Here is a 16,698-nt window from a genome sequence, read left to right on the forward strand (position 1 = left end):
TAGGTATGGTGTGCATTAATAATGATGACAAGTGTATGAATGGTAGGTGGTGTGCATCATTAATAGGACAAGTGTATGAATGGTAGGTATATGCATTATTGTAAAGTAAGTGGTAGTGCATTATTGTGCAGTAAGTAGTATAGTACGTGCATTATTGTATATTAGAAATAGGCAAAGGTATATACATTCCTTTATATAGAAATAGGCTAGAATTTCCTTTCTATATAAGGAATGTATATACCTTTACCTATTTCTACAGTAATATACAATAATGCACGTATTATACTACTTACTGCACAATAATGCACTACCACTTACTTTACAATAATGCATATACCTACCATTCATACACTTGTCCTATTAATGATGCACACCACCTACCATTCATACACTTGTCATCATTATTAATGCACACCATACCTACCACTTTTAATATGCACATGCATACTACCCTACTTGTTGACTAATTTACACTACACTTTCTTACAATAAGACTAATAATTTACAATAATGCTCCTACTTTATTACTAGAAAATATAAAAGAAGAAGACCCTAAAATAGAATTAATTATATTCTCTATAGATAAAATAAAAATAATCCAAGATAAGATAGAATTGTTATATAGTGAAGATCCTTTACAAGGATGGGAAAAACATAAAACAAAAGTAAAAATTGAGCTAATTGATAATAATAGTATAATAACCCAAAAACCATTAAAATATAATTTTAATGATTTAACAGAATTTAAGATACATATAAGCGAATTACTAGAAAAAGGGTATATACAAGAATAAATAATATTAAAGAGATATCAAGATTAAGACCCTTGAAAAAAAATATTATAATAAAATCTTTAAGATGAATTCCTTACCTACCACACTACCACCTACCACACTATGAAAAATATGAATCCCTCAGTCACCAACTCCGCACCCCCGAATAGCTTCTTTGGAAACCAACTTTGGGTACCAAAAAACATAATAAAAGTGTTAGTAAAGGATTAATATGAATCAAAATAAATGAAATAAATAATAACTTAAATTAAAACCCGTATTATATACATGGGAGGCCTTGAAAATCGACGGTAATCTCTTCATCTGTCTATTTTATCATAAAATGTAAATAAACTTAAACTAAATTTTCCGTGTTTTATAAAATGAAAAAGCCTCAAAAACCGACGGAGAAATTTTGTTCATTGATCAGCTTTAACTATCTCTATTTAATATAAATTACAATAGCAATAACCAAGACTACTTTAAGAAAAAATATAATGGAAACAACGATCAATAATTAATGAGCCACTAATAGAATCAAAACAATAATTAAATATTTGAGAATAAAAACAGTAAACCATAATCATAAAAAGAAAGACTAGACCAAAGGAGACAATACCAACAGTACCTTAGCATAATCAAGAAAAACCAAAAAAAATTACTAGAAATGACTTTTTAAAAACAAAAGGACGGTAAAAACACTGAACATAGCAGTAAACAAAAGTTAACTTGGATAAAAAACACAAAAAAATAAATCAACTAACATATTAACACAAGTCAACAAAACCATGAACGACTAACATTCGAAATTAGTTTAAATCAAAACAAAATGCTTAAAATAACAATGGAGAAAATTTCACTGGAAAAGAAACCAAAAGTCGAATAATAACAACAAAAATATAGTAATAACAACCTGTAAAACATAAATTGATTTGTACAAAAGAATAAAAAGGAGAAGAGATCTGCCTCACTGTCGAAGTCTCGCCAGATTTATCTTCGCGACAGCTGATTGTTGTCCACCGGAGTTAAAGACACCGCGGCACTTCGATTTTTGTTCAACAGAGTTGGAGCCACGCCGAAGATGGAGATCAGAGCTTTGAGCTCGTTGTTTGGTGGAGCTTTGAGCTCACTGATAACCTGCAAAAAAGCAAACAAAATATCAAAAAGGGGTGAAGGGGAAAAGACTGGCGGTCGTTGGGTTTTGAAGCTTCGTTGAGATGGCATTGTTGTTGTGGTTGTTGTTTTGTAACTAGAATAGCTGGGGTTTTGGTTTGATTTTTTTCAGAGAAGAAGAGTGTGGAGGCAATGAAGTGGGTTGGAGGAGATCTGGTGGTTCGGTGGCGGAAATGGAAGGGAAAAGTGAAGTGTTAGGGTTTTAGCAGGTGTGGTGGCGGCGGCTGGAAAAATTGAAAATGAGGGAGGAAAGCTTTTTTAGGGTTTTTGTCAACTTAGGAAAATTGTAAGTATCCACCACCACCTTTATTTTTGGACAAAGTAAGGACTTAAATAGGAAATTTTAAAAATCACTTTTGTACAATACAATGGGCTCAAAAATGTGTGCTCAAAACCATTGGTTAATAAAAAAAAAAGTATATATGTGTATGCAATTATTATATGTGTTTCAATATATTTCTAAATTGTGCTAAAAATATTCAAATAAATATAAACAAATGTAACGAATGTAATTAATGGATTGTGCTAAAAACAATAATGTACAAAATTAACAAATAAAAATCTTAGCATTTTCACAAACAAGGATAATTATTGATAAATCACATTAAAATTGAAAAACATGCATTTTGAACTATTTAACAAACAAAATATTTTAAAATACTAACTTTGAAAATATCAAGCCAAAATTTGATATCAACAATGACAATGAATGAAACATTCTTACTATTCTCTAATTCACCTCTTTCATGAAACTCAACAATAGTATACATCACTCAGTTTTAACTATATTTCATCAATGTTGATAAAAAACAAAAGATAAACCTTTGAGTCCCGAAGCTTTGTCACCTGTGGAACACTCCACCTCCTCGATTGTCCTTTCTAGAAACTCACACTTTTCCCCTCCAAATTGGTTGAGCCCTAATCCCTCAAATTAGGCTTATCCACCTTGCTTCCTCTTTCAAAAGGATGTTCATACAAATCAACAACTCCCCCATCTACTTCCTCCTTCTCCACATGGATCACCCCATTTACCACCTTCCGCTCTATGTAGTTCCTTCCCCTATTTGCGACCTTATTTTAGGATAATTAGGAAACAAAAACTATTCTAGATTAAAATAGTGAATTTTTAAATAGAAGAGCAAACTTTTGTGGACTTTCTTTAGCAAATAAGTAGGACTAAACATGGATAAAATGTTGATATTGTCATTAAATAATTGTAAAAAAAAAAAAAAAATATGTCATTCTTTTAGGATTTAATTGAAAAAAGAAAAATGTGTCCCAATTTTTTATGTAAAATAATTTTTGGGTGTTTTGGGGTGTGGGTGGGGGGTGTTCTGAGGTGGGGGTTAGGGTGGGCAAATTTTTTGGTTATTTTCGAGTTTTTTGGGGGGTGGGGGGTGAAGGACATTTTTTTAAAACAAAACAAAGTTATTAAAAAAAAACTATAGTGGGAGGAGGTGTGGGTGGGGGTATCTCGGAGGGGTGGGGTGGGGGTAAGGTGGGAAATTTATTTTTATTTTTATTTTTTATTTTTTATTGGGTGGGGTGAGGGCTAGGTGGGGGTACAAGTAAAAAAAATTTAATTTCTTTTTTTGAATTAAAAATTATTTTTAAAAAGGTGGGATGGGGTGAGGTATTAGGGATTGAGGTATTAACAATTTAGTTTTGATTTAATATTTTTTTACTTTAGAAAATTAAAGTGGGTTACAATCATTTTATCCAAACATATTTGACCAAATTCATATTTACCCATATTTTATTGGGTGGATTGTGATCCAATCCATTTTAACTCAATTCATATTTAATCCATCCAAATCAGATTCAATCCACTCATTTGTCACCTAGTAACAAGTACACTAAAATGCGATCTGATACCTTCTTCCCTTGGTCTAGGAAGTAGGTTATGTAGGCGACAATTATTCATAGGTTGCTCGATCAGACCATGAATAACCGATTAGTAGTATGCCTGAGATTTTCTTAAGACCTTCTCCCTCTTGGAAGCTGGCTAATCAAAAGGAGCAAGGCAAAGGAGAAAGGAGTTGTCCCCCCTTCTCTGGTAACCCTCTGCCATATATATATGTAGAAAAAGAAGGAGTAGAGAAGGAAGAACAACCATTTTACTTTGGCACGTGAGATGGTTGTCAAAACGCAACCTCACTCATTCTTGCCTTAATCATGGGAGGTAAGACAAGAAATGTGTTGAGGCCCAACGAGTTGTTGACTATCTTATAAATAAGAAGATAAGGCATTAACAGACCGACTTGACAGGACCCCATTTGTTCTATCTAACTTGGTGTGCGCTCCTTCCGACCCTGCGAGAACATATCCAGACACGCGTGCTACTCATATCGGTACTAGAATCCCCCTGGAAGACTATGAGTCTGACCTTCTGCACGCGAGCCAAATGACGTAGGTGCACAAGAGTACTTTGCGCCACAACCATCTCCTTTTATAGGTTCTGGAACCAAAAAATGGTGGGTACCGCATTGGGCCGAAGACGATCCAAAAGGCGAAGGCTCACCCAACTGAAGGAAGGTGGTGAGATAGGCGAGCGGACCTATTGGAAGAAAGGAACAAGAAAGGGGTTGGGGTGCTTCTATATAATCTCTAATATGAGTCTTTCACCCCTATATATGTGGAAATTCTGCTAAAGACCTCTTCTCCTTACAATCAAGTGGATTTCAGCTCCTTTATTAAACCCTCCCCTTTTAATAATAAGAAGGTAAGCATCAAAGCCCAGAAAACCCAACCTATACAAAGTTTCGGATATAGCACGTCCCCCTTTTTTTTACTATATGAAATCAACACTTTGACACATGAGATTCTGTAACGAGTAGATACTTCTGAAAGTAGCCTTGTAGTCTTACTTGTTCATCCTCGGGGAACTGAACTCCCTTGAGATACAAAAACGCCTGCAAGTCCCTCCATTCCCTCCGCCTTACATGGACTTAAAAGAGTACCTAAGGCAGATTAGTGGCTTATTGTTTTTTTTAAAAAAAAGGATTTTCTTTACTGTAGCTTTTAGACAGGGAACAACTAAGCCACTAATCATACAACTAATAAAATAAAGTCGGTCACTATTGAGACAACTCATAAAAGTCGTTTCAGGTTCAAGGTCTGCTACTTTAACTGCTAAAGGAGAGGGGCAGCTCGAGTTAGACGAGAGGCGGTGATGTAATTTCAAAGATGTTCGACCCGACCCAAAAACCAGACAGAAGACGGGCCCCACTGTGATACCTCGTGCAAGTTATAGTTAATGACCTGAAAGAAGTCACTAGCTTGTTGCTATCAAGCGTGTCTTAGCCTTAGTTTACAAGGAAGCTTTCGATCAGTTTCGGGTCAAATAGGAAGAACTAGAAGATTCCACCTCTGGAAAGTTCCTACACCTAATGGCTTAAGCCGTTGTTCCCATTTCCTCGTTGACCCATCATGCAAAAGGTATGACCTTATACATGTTTTCATGGCTGATTTCTTTAGCACCGCACGTCTTTATAACTACTGTAATTTGTATACTCAAGTACTCTATATTATAATAATAGAACTTGTTGTGATGAATGATGATATTTACAAAACTATAAAATAACTTGTCACTTTTTCAAAGTTGGGCATTTGGTCTAGTGGTATGATTCTCGCTTTGGGTGCGAGAGGTCCCGAGTTCGATTCTCGGAATGCCCCAAAACAATTTTTTGGGTTCTCACATGTGTGATGCATCTCATTAATTTTGTCACAATGTCATTATAAATAAATAAATTAAATTAAAAGGTATGATTACATAAACTCATCTCATTAATATTGTCATCATAATTATAAAAAGAAATAAACTAAAAGGAATGATTGCAACAAAAGGAACTGATTTACACAAGGTGTATATTCTCAACTACTATTTACAGTTTTGTATTTATTTTCTACTTGACAATCAGCAGTTGTGTTATACAATAAAAGGAGATTATTTAGACTATAACAAAGGAAGAAAAAGAGAGAGAGTAGTAACTATGTTTTGCTTCTATATTGTGTTATTCTATTTCACATAGAATGAAAGGCTTTATATAAAGCCTCCAAATTGGAAGTAGTATACTTGCTACTATGATATACTTGGTCATCAAGATGAGTGGGCACCATCCACATGTATATCCAATTATTTGCTTTACAATACTCTCCCTTGAATTTTTATGGGGAAAAAAATTGTAGTGGAAGAACAAATATGTATGATTTTACTTAATACTCGTTGCTTGCTGTCTCATTAGAAACTGTTTTAAAGAAGCTATTTCTAAGCTGATTGTAGGAACCTATTTGCAGAGTTACTTGTAAGTTGCTTATAAGAACATGCTTGTGTAAGTTGCTTATAGGAACTTGCTCGCAGAGTTGCTTATAAGTTGCTTATATGAACATATTTGTGGAGATGCTTGTAAGTTGCTTATAGATACCAGCTTACAGAGGTGTTTGTAAGTTGTCTTCTTGATTTCAAGTTCATCTATAAAATTCTGTAATGGACATCCACAATATGATGTATTTACTACTCATTGGAGTTCATCAATAGATAATGTGCCTCGTTAAAATCCTTACTAGAAAAAATCTTGTTAAAAAGAAAAGAATACACATATCTAGTAATATGCATGGAGAGTTACCTCATTAAAAAAAATTCGCCTAATTATCAGAATAAAGGATCACTGCAAATGATATTTGTATGTTAGCTATTTAAAATATTAAAATCAACTATGAAAATAAACAATAATATTTTCCCACTACAAAATCTGGGGGAAAATGAAGACTTTCCATAAATAATAGAGTTAATGATTACTCTGACGGTGTATGAAGCTGATTGTTTACATGATTTGAAGAAATAAAATACGTAAATCAATTTAGTGATGATGAAAATGAAGATGATCCTTAGTTCCTTACCTGATTGTATTTTACAATGTTTATGCATATTACTTAAACTCAAAAACATTTATATACAATATATTAATATCAGAGATTTGAACTTGCATTTTGGATTTGAATCAAACCTTAAAATAAATATGTACTTTGAATTATTTATATAAATTAAAATTCAGTTTTGTTTGAATTTAAAAAACTTATGAGATATGTCTCCTTCGAAAAGATCTCATATATATTTGTTCTATAAATAGCAATGTTTTTCCTGCGAAGTAACAAAAATCTGCAAGTATGTTTGACTTATTATATCATGAAGAAGATTGTTAGTATTTTCCCAGATCTCGTAAAGAATTTCCTACTCAAACTAATAAATTTCAATTGACGAACTTCATTCATTTTTAATTAAGTAAAAAAGCATGAATATCACAAGGTTTCATGTTATTTGGTGAGCCAACTTGCATCTAATGAGCTACAGAATAAAACACAAACAAGAATAACACACAAGATTAATCAAGAAGGTGTTGCATTAATTATAATCTAGAATTAAAAAAAACCAATAATTCAGATTTCAGGACTCAATATGTTTTTTCTAAAATGCACCAGGCTGATTGTTGTGTAAGAGCCTGTTTGGAAAGCCACAATGTAATCGAGATTTAGTGTTGTTGAGTGTAATTACATTCTTTGACATGTTTGGTAGATCAAGTAATTACTTGGTAAGAAAGAAATTGGGTGTAATTTAAAGATAGTAATTACACTCCTTAATTCCCAAGCAGGGTTAGGAATTGAGTGTAATTACATGAAACTTTTTAAAATTCTTTCTTCATTTTATTTATATATAGTTGTATCTTTCTTTTTAATTTATTTTTTATTTCTATTATATTTTTAGAAAAAATATTTCTGTTATTCTAACATTTTCTAATTTTTAAAATTATTTTTGTTATTATATTTCATTTCCTTCTCATTCTCAACTTTTTTTTATGTGATTCCATTCAATTTTTCGTATCATCTATTTATTTATTTATTCTATTTTTTTCATTAGCATAATTTGTTAGTATTATAATTTTTAAATTAAGGTAGACTTCATTGTTGACTAAGGTTATAGACTTACGTTTTTCTTTTCTTTTAAATCATATTTACGTATGCTATGTTGAAATTTGACATAAGAGTATTATGTTAAAAAATTTGTTTTGAATTTAGAACTTATGTTATATTTTTGGTTTCATTTGTTTAGTAGTATTGACTTGATATTTCACATTGCAAGTCATTTATTTTTTAGTTAGACTTGGCATATTATCTTTTTGTCAAATGTTTAATAATTTTATGACATTATATTTTTGAAAAAAGACATAAAGTGACACCTGAAGTTGTCTCGAATTTTCAAAAAGACACATTAACTATGCAAGTATCCTATTACCCCACAAATGTATTAAATATCTTTGTAAATAGACTATTTTGATCAATTTTCTCCCTATGTTTGTGAACACGCTGATGACAACGCTTGAATGTATCACTTTACTTCCAAAACTCAATTATAAAGCGACACGTTTCAGTTATTTTGTCCATTAATTAATTAATTCATTTTTAAATGCACCATCTTACCCAAAATTTCAAGAGAGCCTTTGGTTGAAGGTTTTAACAGGAAAAAAACAACTCTCCCTCTGGTGAAATCGGCACAAAAAGATAAGAATTCGATTTAATTTTCAATCCAAAAAATTAATTTGAAGTCATTTGATAACAAAGTTGGAGAAGCAGTAGTAGAAGAAGAAGAACTAGTTGGGTAGCTATGGTGAGAGTGAAAAGTTGTTCCACGGAGGGAGAAAGGGAAAGAGCCGTCATTGTTGTTTATTAATCAGAACATATGTTTATTAACTAATATATTTTCTAGAGACAATATATATCCTAAATATTTAATTTCATTTCATTTATAAAGGCCCATATTTGTCCAATAAATTTTTAAAATTTTAGATAATTAATTTTTATTTTCAAAATTTAATATAACCTTATGATTGCACTTGTGCAACCAAACAATATACTTGTAATTACATTGTTACAAACAAACAGGTTAACATAATTACTATACAGTGTAATTACTAAACTGATAATTACCATCCTAATAATTACACTAATTTCAATTACCAACTCACTTTCCAAATGAATAAAAGAAAAGTGAAACTTGAGGACAAGAAATGAGTTGTATGAGGAGTAAATAGAATATAGATATGATACGAGAGACAACTGGGCATTTGGTCTAGTGGTATGATTCTCGCTTTGGGTGCGAGAGGTCCCGAGTTCGATTCTCGGAATGCCCCTTTTTTTTACAATTAAAAGAAGAAGAATATTATATCCACATGATGGGACAAATTAAAATGTTTGTTATTTATTTATCGTTTCTTTTTCTTTTATATTATATATGTAATGGTGGTTCAACCAAGACTGGAATATTTGAAAAGAAATTATTTTACTGTTTTGTCTCACCTGAAAATTGAACCTAAAACCTTATTTCATTAGCCACATTAATGCCATTGATTTTNCCCTTTTTTTACAATTAAAAGAAGAAGAATATTATATCCACATGATGGGACAAATCAAAATGTTTGTTATTTATTTATCGTTTCTTTTTCTTTTATATTATATATATAATGGTGGTTCAACCAAGACTGGAATATTTGAAAAGAAATTATTTTACTGTTTTGTCTCACCTGAAAATTGAACCTAAAACCTTATTTCATTAGCCACATTAATGCCATTGATTTTCGAGCAAAAGGAGATCGTAATAAACAATATTATTTTAAAGAAATTATCCATCTAAAGGAATACCTATTTAATATGTTAACTTCCGTAGATAGTTATATTTACGTACCATTAGTGCCAAAATATTAGTATAAATGTGGTAGGTTTGACGCTTTGAGCAAACGTGTAACTTTACCTGTCTGTATTAGAAGAGCTCAATAAAATTTATAGATATAATCAAATGATATTTTTTAAAAAAATATATTAAATGGTGGAGAATTAGAGTTTAGTTATTCTTTGTTAGCTCTTAAATTTTCATTATATTTCAAATTCAAATGCAAAGCTCCATGGATGTATTTTATGATTCAACAACAGCTAAAACTCTGCAACTAGCATATACCAGTATTTTATTAAAGTTAGCTAGCAATTTCATGGCCAAATAGAAAATAAAATATTGATGACACAAAGCAAATAAACAATACTGAACCTGTTCTGACAACTCAGAGATCTAGATAGCTATTAAATGACTTATCATAATGCAAAGAAAAAAATAAATAAGCATGCTAGATATGGATCATAAACTAAAATGAATTATATAAGAAGCATATCTACTTCAACAAAAGGGCATTTGGTCTAGTGGTATGATTCTCGCTTAGGGTGCGAGAGGTCCCGAGTTCAATTCTCGGAATGCCCCCTCTTGTATATGTGTCCACGTGTTGTGTGGATATTTTTAAATTAAGAATAATTTATAAAATTTATTATGGTAAAAAATGTTATAATAATACATTATTATTATTATTACTATTTATATAATCATATTAACTCAATGTTATATGAAATTATATTTAAAAATATTTTCTTTATCTAAAATTATCGTCTTGTCGTCAAATTCTATGTTATATGCAATATATTCAAAATTTACTGATGAATTCGTTTACTTTTTTTTTTTTCAAGAATTGATTTCTAAACTACTCATTAATTTAAGGCTAACATTTTCAACTATCATATTATAGTTTGATTTTGTAATGAAACTTAAACAAATTTAAAGCTAAAAGTAGTTTGGTGTTAAAAACGAAGATAAAATGCATATTTAAGTATTCGTAGAAAGAAAATTATTTATTTATCTAGTAAAAACTGTAAGACTTAGTTTTAAAATTTATACTGAAACTCAAATTAATACCCAAACATCATATGCAAGAAAAAAAATTAAGTAAACTTTATATTTTTACACAGTAAAATGTGTATACATAATTTATTTATTATTCTATCATAAAATCTATTAATATTTTAAATAACCTTTATCTTAGTTTTATAAGTGCAATAAGCAATAATATTTTCTTCACTTTTACTTTTTGTATAAAAAATTTGAATTTTAGTTTTAATTTTTGAAATTTTCGAACAAACTTTAGTATTTTTGCATCTTCTTAAGTAATGACCCTTATTATTTTTTGTTATCGTTACATATAAAATAAATGACTAAACAATCAATTTAGTGGAATATTCTTAAAGAAAAGACATTCAAATTGTTATCTTTATGATATTTTTAAAAATAGCTTAGAGATAAAAGTTTCTATAAAAATTAGTCCAACTTTTTTTATTAATATATTAAAATTGTCTATCAAGTACTGAATTATTTTTTTACTTTTCCAATCTTCGAAAAAAACTAACCACCCACATATGCTATTTGTTATTTTAATTAACTTAAAAATATTTCCTCATCTCCAATTGAAATAAAAATATTTTTTTATCCTTTTATGTTACAAATAAAAAAAAGGTTATGCACTTTATTTACTATAATAATAATAAATTCTCAAAAAATAAAAGTAAACTACAAATCTAATGGCAATAGATTTTATGTCGATAATTTTTTTTGTCTTTTCTTGAAGTATTTAAAGTTGTTTCACGTGTCCTCCCACATATTAAATGAAACTAAAGAGCACTCTATTCTAATTGATTCCTAGCATCAATTTATTTAAAAATCTTGTTAATCAAGTAATATTAGAATTTTTAAAGATAATTTTATTCAATAGCTACATCAAATAAAGACATTTATCATTGAAACTCATAAATAACCATTAGTAAATTAGTAATAGTTATTAATTAGCTTTTCATGTACTCTCATTTTTCTTTCATTTTTAGCATATAAATCGCTAGTTGGGGGAAGTTGTAATCATTTCAAAAATTATTTAATATTAAACAAAATACACCCAAATAGAAATGTCACGACCCGATTTATCAAGTCATGATGACACCTACTATAACCCACCAGCAGGTAAGCCAACCCGTAACCCGGAACAACAAGTAATGGGTCTGAGGGTAGAAATTAAACAAGAGTAGGCAAATAACAATATAAACAGCCGGACGCAAACCAAAAACATATCTACAAATAAAGATCCCTCCCAGAACCTGGAAGTCACTAGTACAGAGCTACTACAAAATGAGTACAAGTCCCAAAACTGGACAACAGAGACTAGACTGTCTCGAAAGGAAAAAGACAAGTCTATATATACAGATGGAGACTGAGATAGTACAAAACGCCGTGTGCTCACCCCCGTCTCCGGATAAGTCTACTCCAAGCTCGATCAACGCTGGCTACTAGTGCTCGGACCTGCATCACAAAATAGATGCAGAGCGTAGCATGAGTACCAAAACAACAGGTACCCAGTAGGCATCATCGGCCGACTGAGCAAGATAAGCAAAAGTAAACTGAAATGCAAATAAAGGGTCACATCAAGTGCAAAGAGTAGTAAATGGGGGGTATGTACACGAGCGTACAGGCAACAAAGACAAGCAATCTAACTAACTCCGCCGGGCTCCCATAAACCCGACGGGTACGCTCGTGCACAATAAAAGAAACCACCTGCACGGACCCCCATAAGCCCGGCAGATGGACTGACAGTTGAAGTAAAATAATGGAGCTAGAAGGTCTATCACAATATTACCAATTTCCGGACTTGTAACTGAACCATTCCCAATCATATTCCAAGATCTCATTACGTCCCGGACTTTAACCGGAATCTCTCCAACCTCCAAAACCTCAACCTGCAGATGAGAGTAATCAAGACTAAACTGAAGCTTTAGTGAGGAATTGGGAATACACCACGTGCAAGCTGGACCACGGACTCGAACCGGGTACTATAGCTAATGAGTCAACCTATATGGGCTGGACCACGGACTCGAACCGGGTGCTGTAGCCAAAGGTCGGGCACGGGTGGGCTGGACCACGGACTCGAACCGGGTGCTGTAGCCAAAATCAGATCACAGGTAAGCTGGACCACGGACTCGAACCGGGTACTGTAGCTAAGCCTGGACATAAATGAGCTGGACCACGGACTCTAACCGGGTACTGTAGCTGAAATCAGATCACAGGTAAGCTGGACCACGGACTCGAACCGGGTACTGTAGCTAAGCCTGGACATAAATGAGCTGGACCACGGACTCTAACCGGGTACTGTAGCTGAAACCAGATCACAGGTAAGCTGGACCACGGACTCGAACCGGGTACTGTAGCTAAGCCTGGACATAAATGAGCTGGACCACGGACTCTAACCGGGTACTGTAGCTGAAACCAGATCACAGGTAAGCTGGACCACGGACTCGAACCGGGTACTGTAGCTAAGCCTGGACATAAATGAGCTGGACCACGGACTCTAACCGGGTACTGTAGCTGAAACCAGATCACAGGTAAGCTGGACCACGGACTCGAACCGGGTACTGTAGCTAAGCCTGGACATAAATGAGCTGGACCACGGACTCTAACCGGGTACTGTAGCTGAAACCAGATCACAGGTAAGCTGGACCACGGACTCGAACCGGGTACTGTAGCTAAGCCTGGACATAAATGAGCTGGACCACGGACTCTAACCGGGTACTGTAGCTGAAACCAGATCACAGGTAAGCTGGACCACGGACTCGAACCGGGTACTGTAGCTAAGCCTGGACATAAATGAGCTGGACCACGGACTCTAACCGGGTACTGTAGCTGAAACCAGATCACAGGTAAGCTGGACCACGGACTCGAACCGGGTACTGTAGCTAAACCTGGAATAAGTAAGCTGGACCACGGACTCTAACCGGGTACTGTAGCTAAGAATCAATATCCAACCATCCGTCGCGGGAAATATCACCAAACCGATTACCATAAATAATCCTTTTAGTCCGACCCTCATATACCCCAAATCGCCGAGGAAGTATCCAATAATGAGTAAGCTAGACCACGGACTTTAACCGGGTATTTGTAGCCGATATAAAAGCAGGGCATTATGGATACAAGGTCATAAGCTGAGTTACCGACTATCAGACTCAAGTCTGCTATATCAGTCTACAAGGAGCTAACCGTCCGAAACGACGTCGGAAAAAGTTCTACTGCCCAACGACATCCGAAATCTCGCAAGTCTATGGCAACACTAGTCTAAGCCTAGACTAAGGCCAAACATACTTCAAATCAATATTATCATATACACCACCAGATATGGATATTCAATAATATCAAGAGACATGCTGTCATAATCCAACACTTTCCCGAAATAAGGTCTAAGGCAGGAATTATAGAAATTTAGCATGCTCGACACCCGAACCCCTCCATACTCAAGCAAATCAATAAACAAATGCCTAAACATGCTCAATCTCACGAGAGAAAACCATAGCCTACCTGAAAGCCGATCACGCGTGCTCCAACTCACGGTACCGGATCTTTTCCTCTCCGAACGGTCTCCAAATGCTTCCCCACTAACAAAAGGTTAATCACCTCGTCATTACGAATATATTGACACTAAAATTATATTTTTCGGAGACGGACCCAAAATCGGGTCTAAAACGGGATTGTGGGGCCCACAATTGGAATCTCGAAAACGAATCCGTGAAAACGTCCCAAATACCTTACTAAACTAATACCCCAAAATTTAGCACAAACAGATGCCTAAAACATAGCAAATCAGCCACAACAATTAAAATGGGCAGCCCCTTGATCACCAATTTCTGGAAAAACGAGACCCTTTCAACCCAAACAGATTATACCACGACGATCCTTGCGAAAAACTCTACAAGTTAGCCTCAAGAATGACTCAAAACGGACCTAAGATGATCAAGATCTCACATTTCAAAATTCAACAACAATTCAATCCGGAAATCACCCTAGCAGTGGCTAAAATCGATTCCTTACCTCAAACGAAGCCTCCCCTCGCGTTTCTGAGATCACCGCTAGATTCCCCACGAAATTCTCTTGAAGTTAGCCTTTTGAAGCACCTAATTTGGACTCAAAATGAAGGATAAATCTTATGTTGAAGTTGAGGGGAAAAAATGGACGAAAATCGTCCTAAAATCTGGAAATTTCCAGATTTCCACTCCGCTGCCACGTGGCGTCGCGTGGCTCTGCCACGTCACCGCCGCGTTAAAATTCTACAACCCTTCAAACTTAAATTTCGATGTTTCGGACTCGTTCGGAGTCGGAAAAATACAAACCATATATGGAATCTGATTGGAAACGATATTTCGGACTCAACGGTGAAGGCAGAATTTCCATTTGGATATCGCTTCGATGAAAAGTGGGTCCCACACCGAGTATCATTTTGAGCCAGATTCCACAACTGCCATCTAAAGCCTCGGGAAGTGAACAAAGGGTCGTTCTAGACCAAAATCGATCTTCCGAAGCTAACCTAGCTGTCAGAATTTTCATCTGAGCACGTCTTCCAAGAAGGTTGACCAAAGTCAACTTTTCAAGTTATAAAATCTCCAAAACAGAGAAATGAGTCTAAAACCCAAACGAACGACCAGACGACCGAACAGTCAGTGCCAACAAGTCATAAATGACTTGGGGTCGCTACAGGAATGCTCTATACGAGAGAAAGAATTCTTTAATTTAAAAATGACCTGGAGGGTCATTACAAGAAATCTTGATGAAATTTCAAAAAATAGCATAGAAATAGAAATTTTGGTAAAAGCTAATTCATTTTCTATTAATTTCTTAAAATTATCTATTAAGTGTTGGGTTGTTTCTTTTATCTTTCCAATCTTCAGGGAAAAAAATTATGATATTAGAATAACCCAATTTAAAGATGTAGTATGATATTATAATAAACCAATTTGAAGATGTAATGAGGATTAATATATTTTAAATGAGCGTGACATATCACATTACTATTTGCTAAAAATCTACATTATAGGAAGTGTGAAGTTATAACCATCTTCAAAACTGTATATTTTAAATCTTCATCTTTTAATTAATCTTATATATATTTTATAAATAAATTAAAAAAAGTCAACATCAAAAAGTCCATATATATATATATATATATATATAAAGAGTTTTAAAGATAATTTGATTCCATAATCACATCAAATAAAGGCATTTATTATTAAAATACATAAATAATTAGCACTAATAGCTATTGATCAGACCCATAGTCGTTATTGGCCATGCTTCACAATAAAGCAGAATAATGATGATTTAAATTTTTAACACTATTAATACTAAACACATTGTACTTCCTTATTTATTAGTAAATATTTATATTTATATTTATATGCTTTTTGACATCGATATTAAAATCATGTGTCTAAATTATCTGATACAATTGATGTGCATAAAGACGACAACTGCAACAACAATAACAACATACTCAGTGAAATCTCACGAAAATGGAAACTTATAAATTCTTACCTAATTAGTTTTCGATAAAATTTGCTTCAAACATGTTCAAATAGAAAAAGAAGAAAAAATCTTATACGAAATTACATGATATGAAAAGTAATAATACAAAGTGATTTTTCTTTTACCATCGCAATCAAAGAGAAAGACATCCACAAATTTTGAGAAATTCTTTAGCGTTCTCAACAAAAAATGGCTGAGCACTTGATTTTGAGATTTCCCCGTTCATTCTTTACCTTTGATAAAATCAGATAAAAAATAAATCAAGTTAACACAAAATACAAAATCAATCAGTAATTGCCAGTTCTTTAATTTTTCAAATAAAAAACAAAATACGCATTGAAAACAATGAGTAAAAAGAGAGTAAGCATATTATTGGCGTGGAAACATTGTCTACAAATGCAGTGGCGGATCCAGGATCTGATGATTGTGGGTGCTCAATTCCTTTAACATAAAGTTGCTAGCCAAAAGAATAAAAATTCTAGATGCTTACTAATATTT

General features: G+C 33.3%; 1 long non-coding RNA gene and 3 other non-coding genes across 4 annotated transcripts; 3 read left to right on the plus strand and 1 right to left on the minus strand.

Annotated features, from left to right (window-relative positions):
- The first annotated feature begins 5,549 nt into the window (after positions 1 to 5,549).
- TRNAP-UGG (transfer RNA proline (anticodon UGG)) lies at positions 5,550 to 5,621 on the plus strand. Its single transcript has one exon. It is a non-coding gene; the product is annotated as a tRNA-Pro (tRNA).
- A 3,437-nt stretch (positions 5,622 to 9,058) lies between these two features.
- Positions 9,059 to 9,130, plus strand: TRNAP-UGG (transfer RNA proline (anticodon UGG)). Its single transcript has one exon. It is a non-coding gene; the product is annotated as a tRNA-Pro (tRNA).
- A 1,043-nt stretch (positions 9,131 to 10,173) lies between these two features.
- Positions 10,174 to 10,245, plus strand: TRNAP-AGG (transfer RNA proline (anticodon AGG)). The gene has a single exon. It is a non-coding gene; the product is annotated as a tRNA-Pro (tRNA).
- Positions 10,246 to 11,938: 1,693 nt separating this feature from the next.
- Positions 11,939 to 14,841, minus strand: LOC125865311 (uncharacterized). Its single transcript, XR_007446339.1, has 3 exons — positions 14,713 to 14,841; positions 14,203 to 14,279; positions 11,939 to 12,159 (listed from the first exon to the last, which is right to left on the minus strand). It is a non-coding gene; the product is annotated as an uncharacterized LOC125865311 (long non-coding RNA).
- Between the last annotated feature and the right edge of the window lie 1,857 nt (positions 14,842 to 16,698).

This window comes from Solanum stenotomum, chromosome 5, assembly GCF_019186545.1.
Source record: "Solanum stenotomum isolate F172 chromosome 5, ASM1918654v1, whole genome shotgun sequence".
Taxonomy (NCBI): Eukaryota; Viridiplantae; Streptophyta; class Magnoliopsida; order Solanales; family Solanaceae; genus Solanum; species Solanum stenotomum.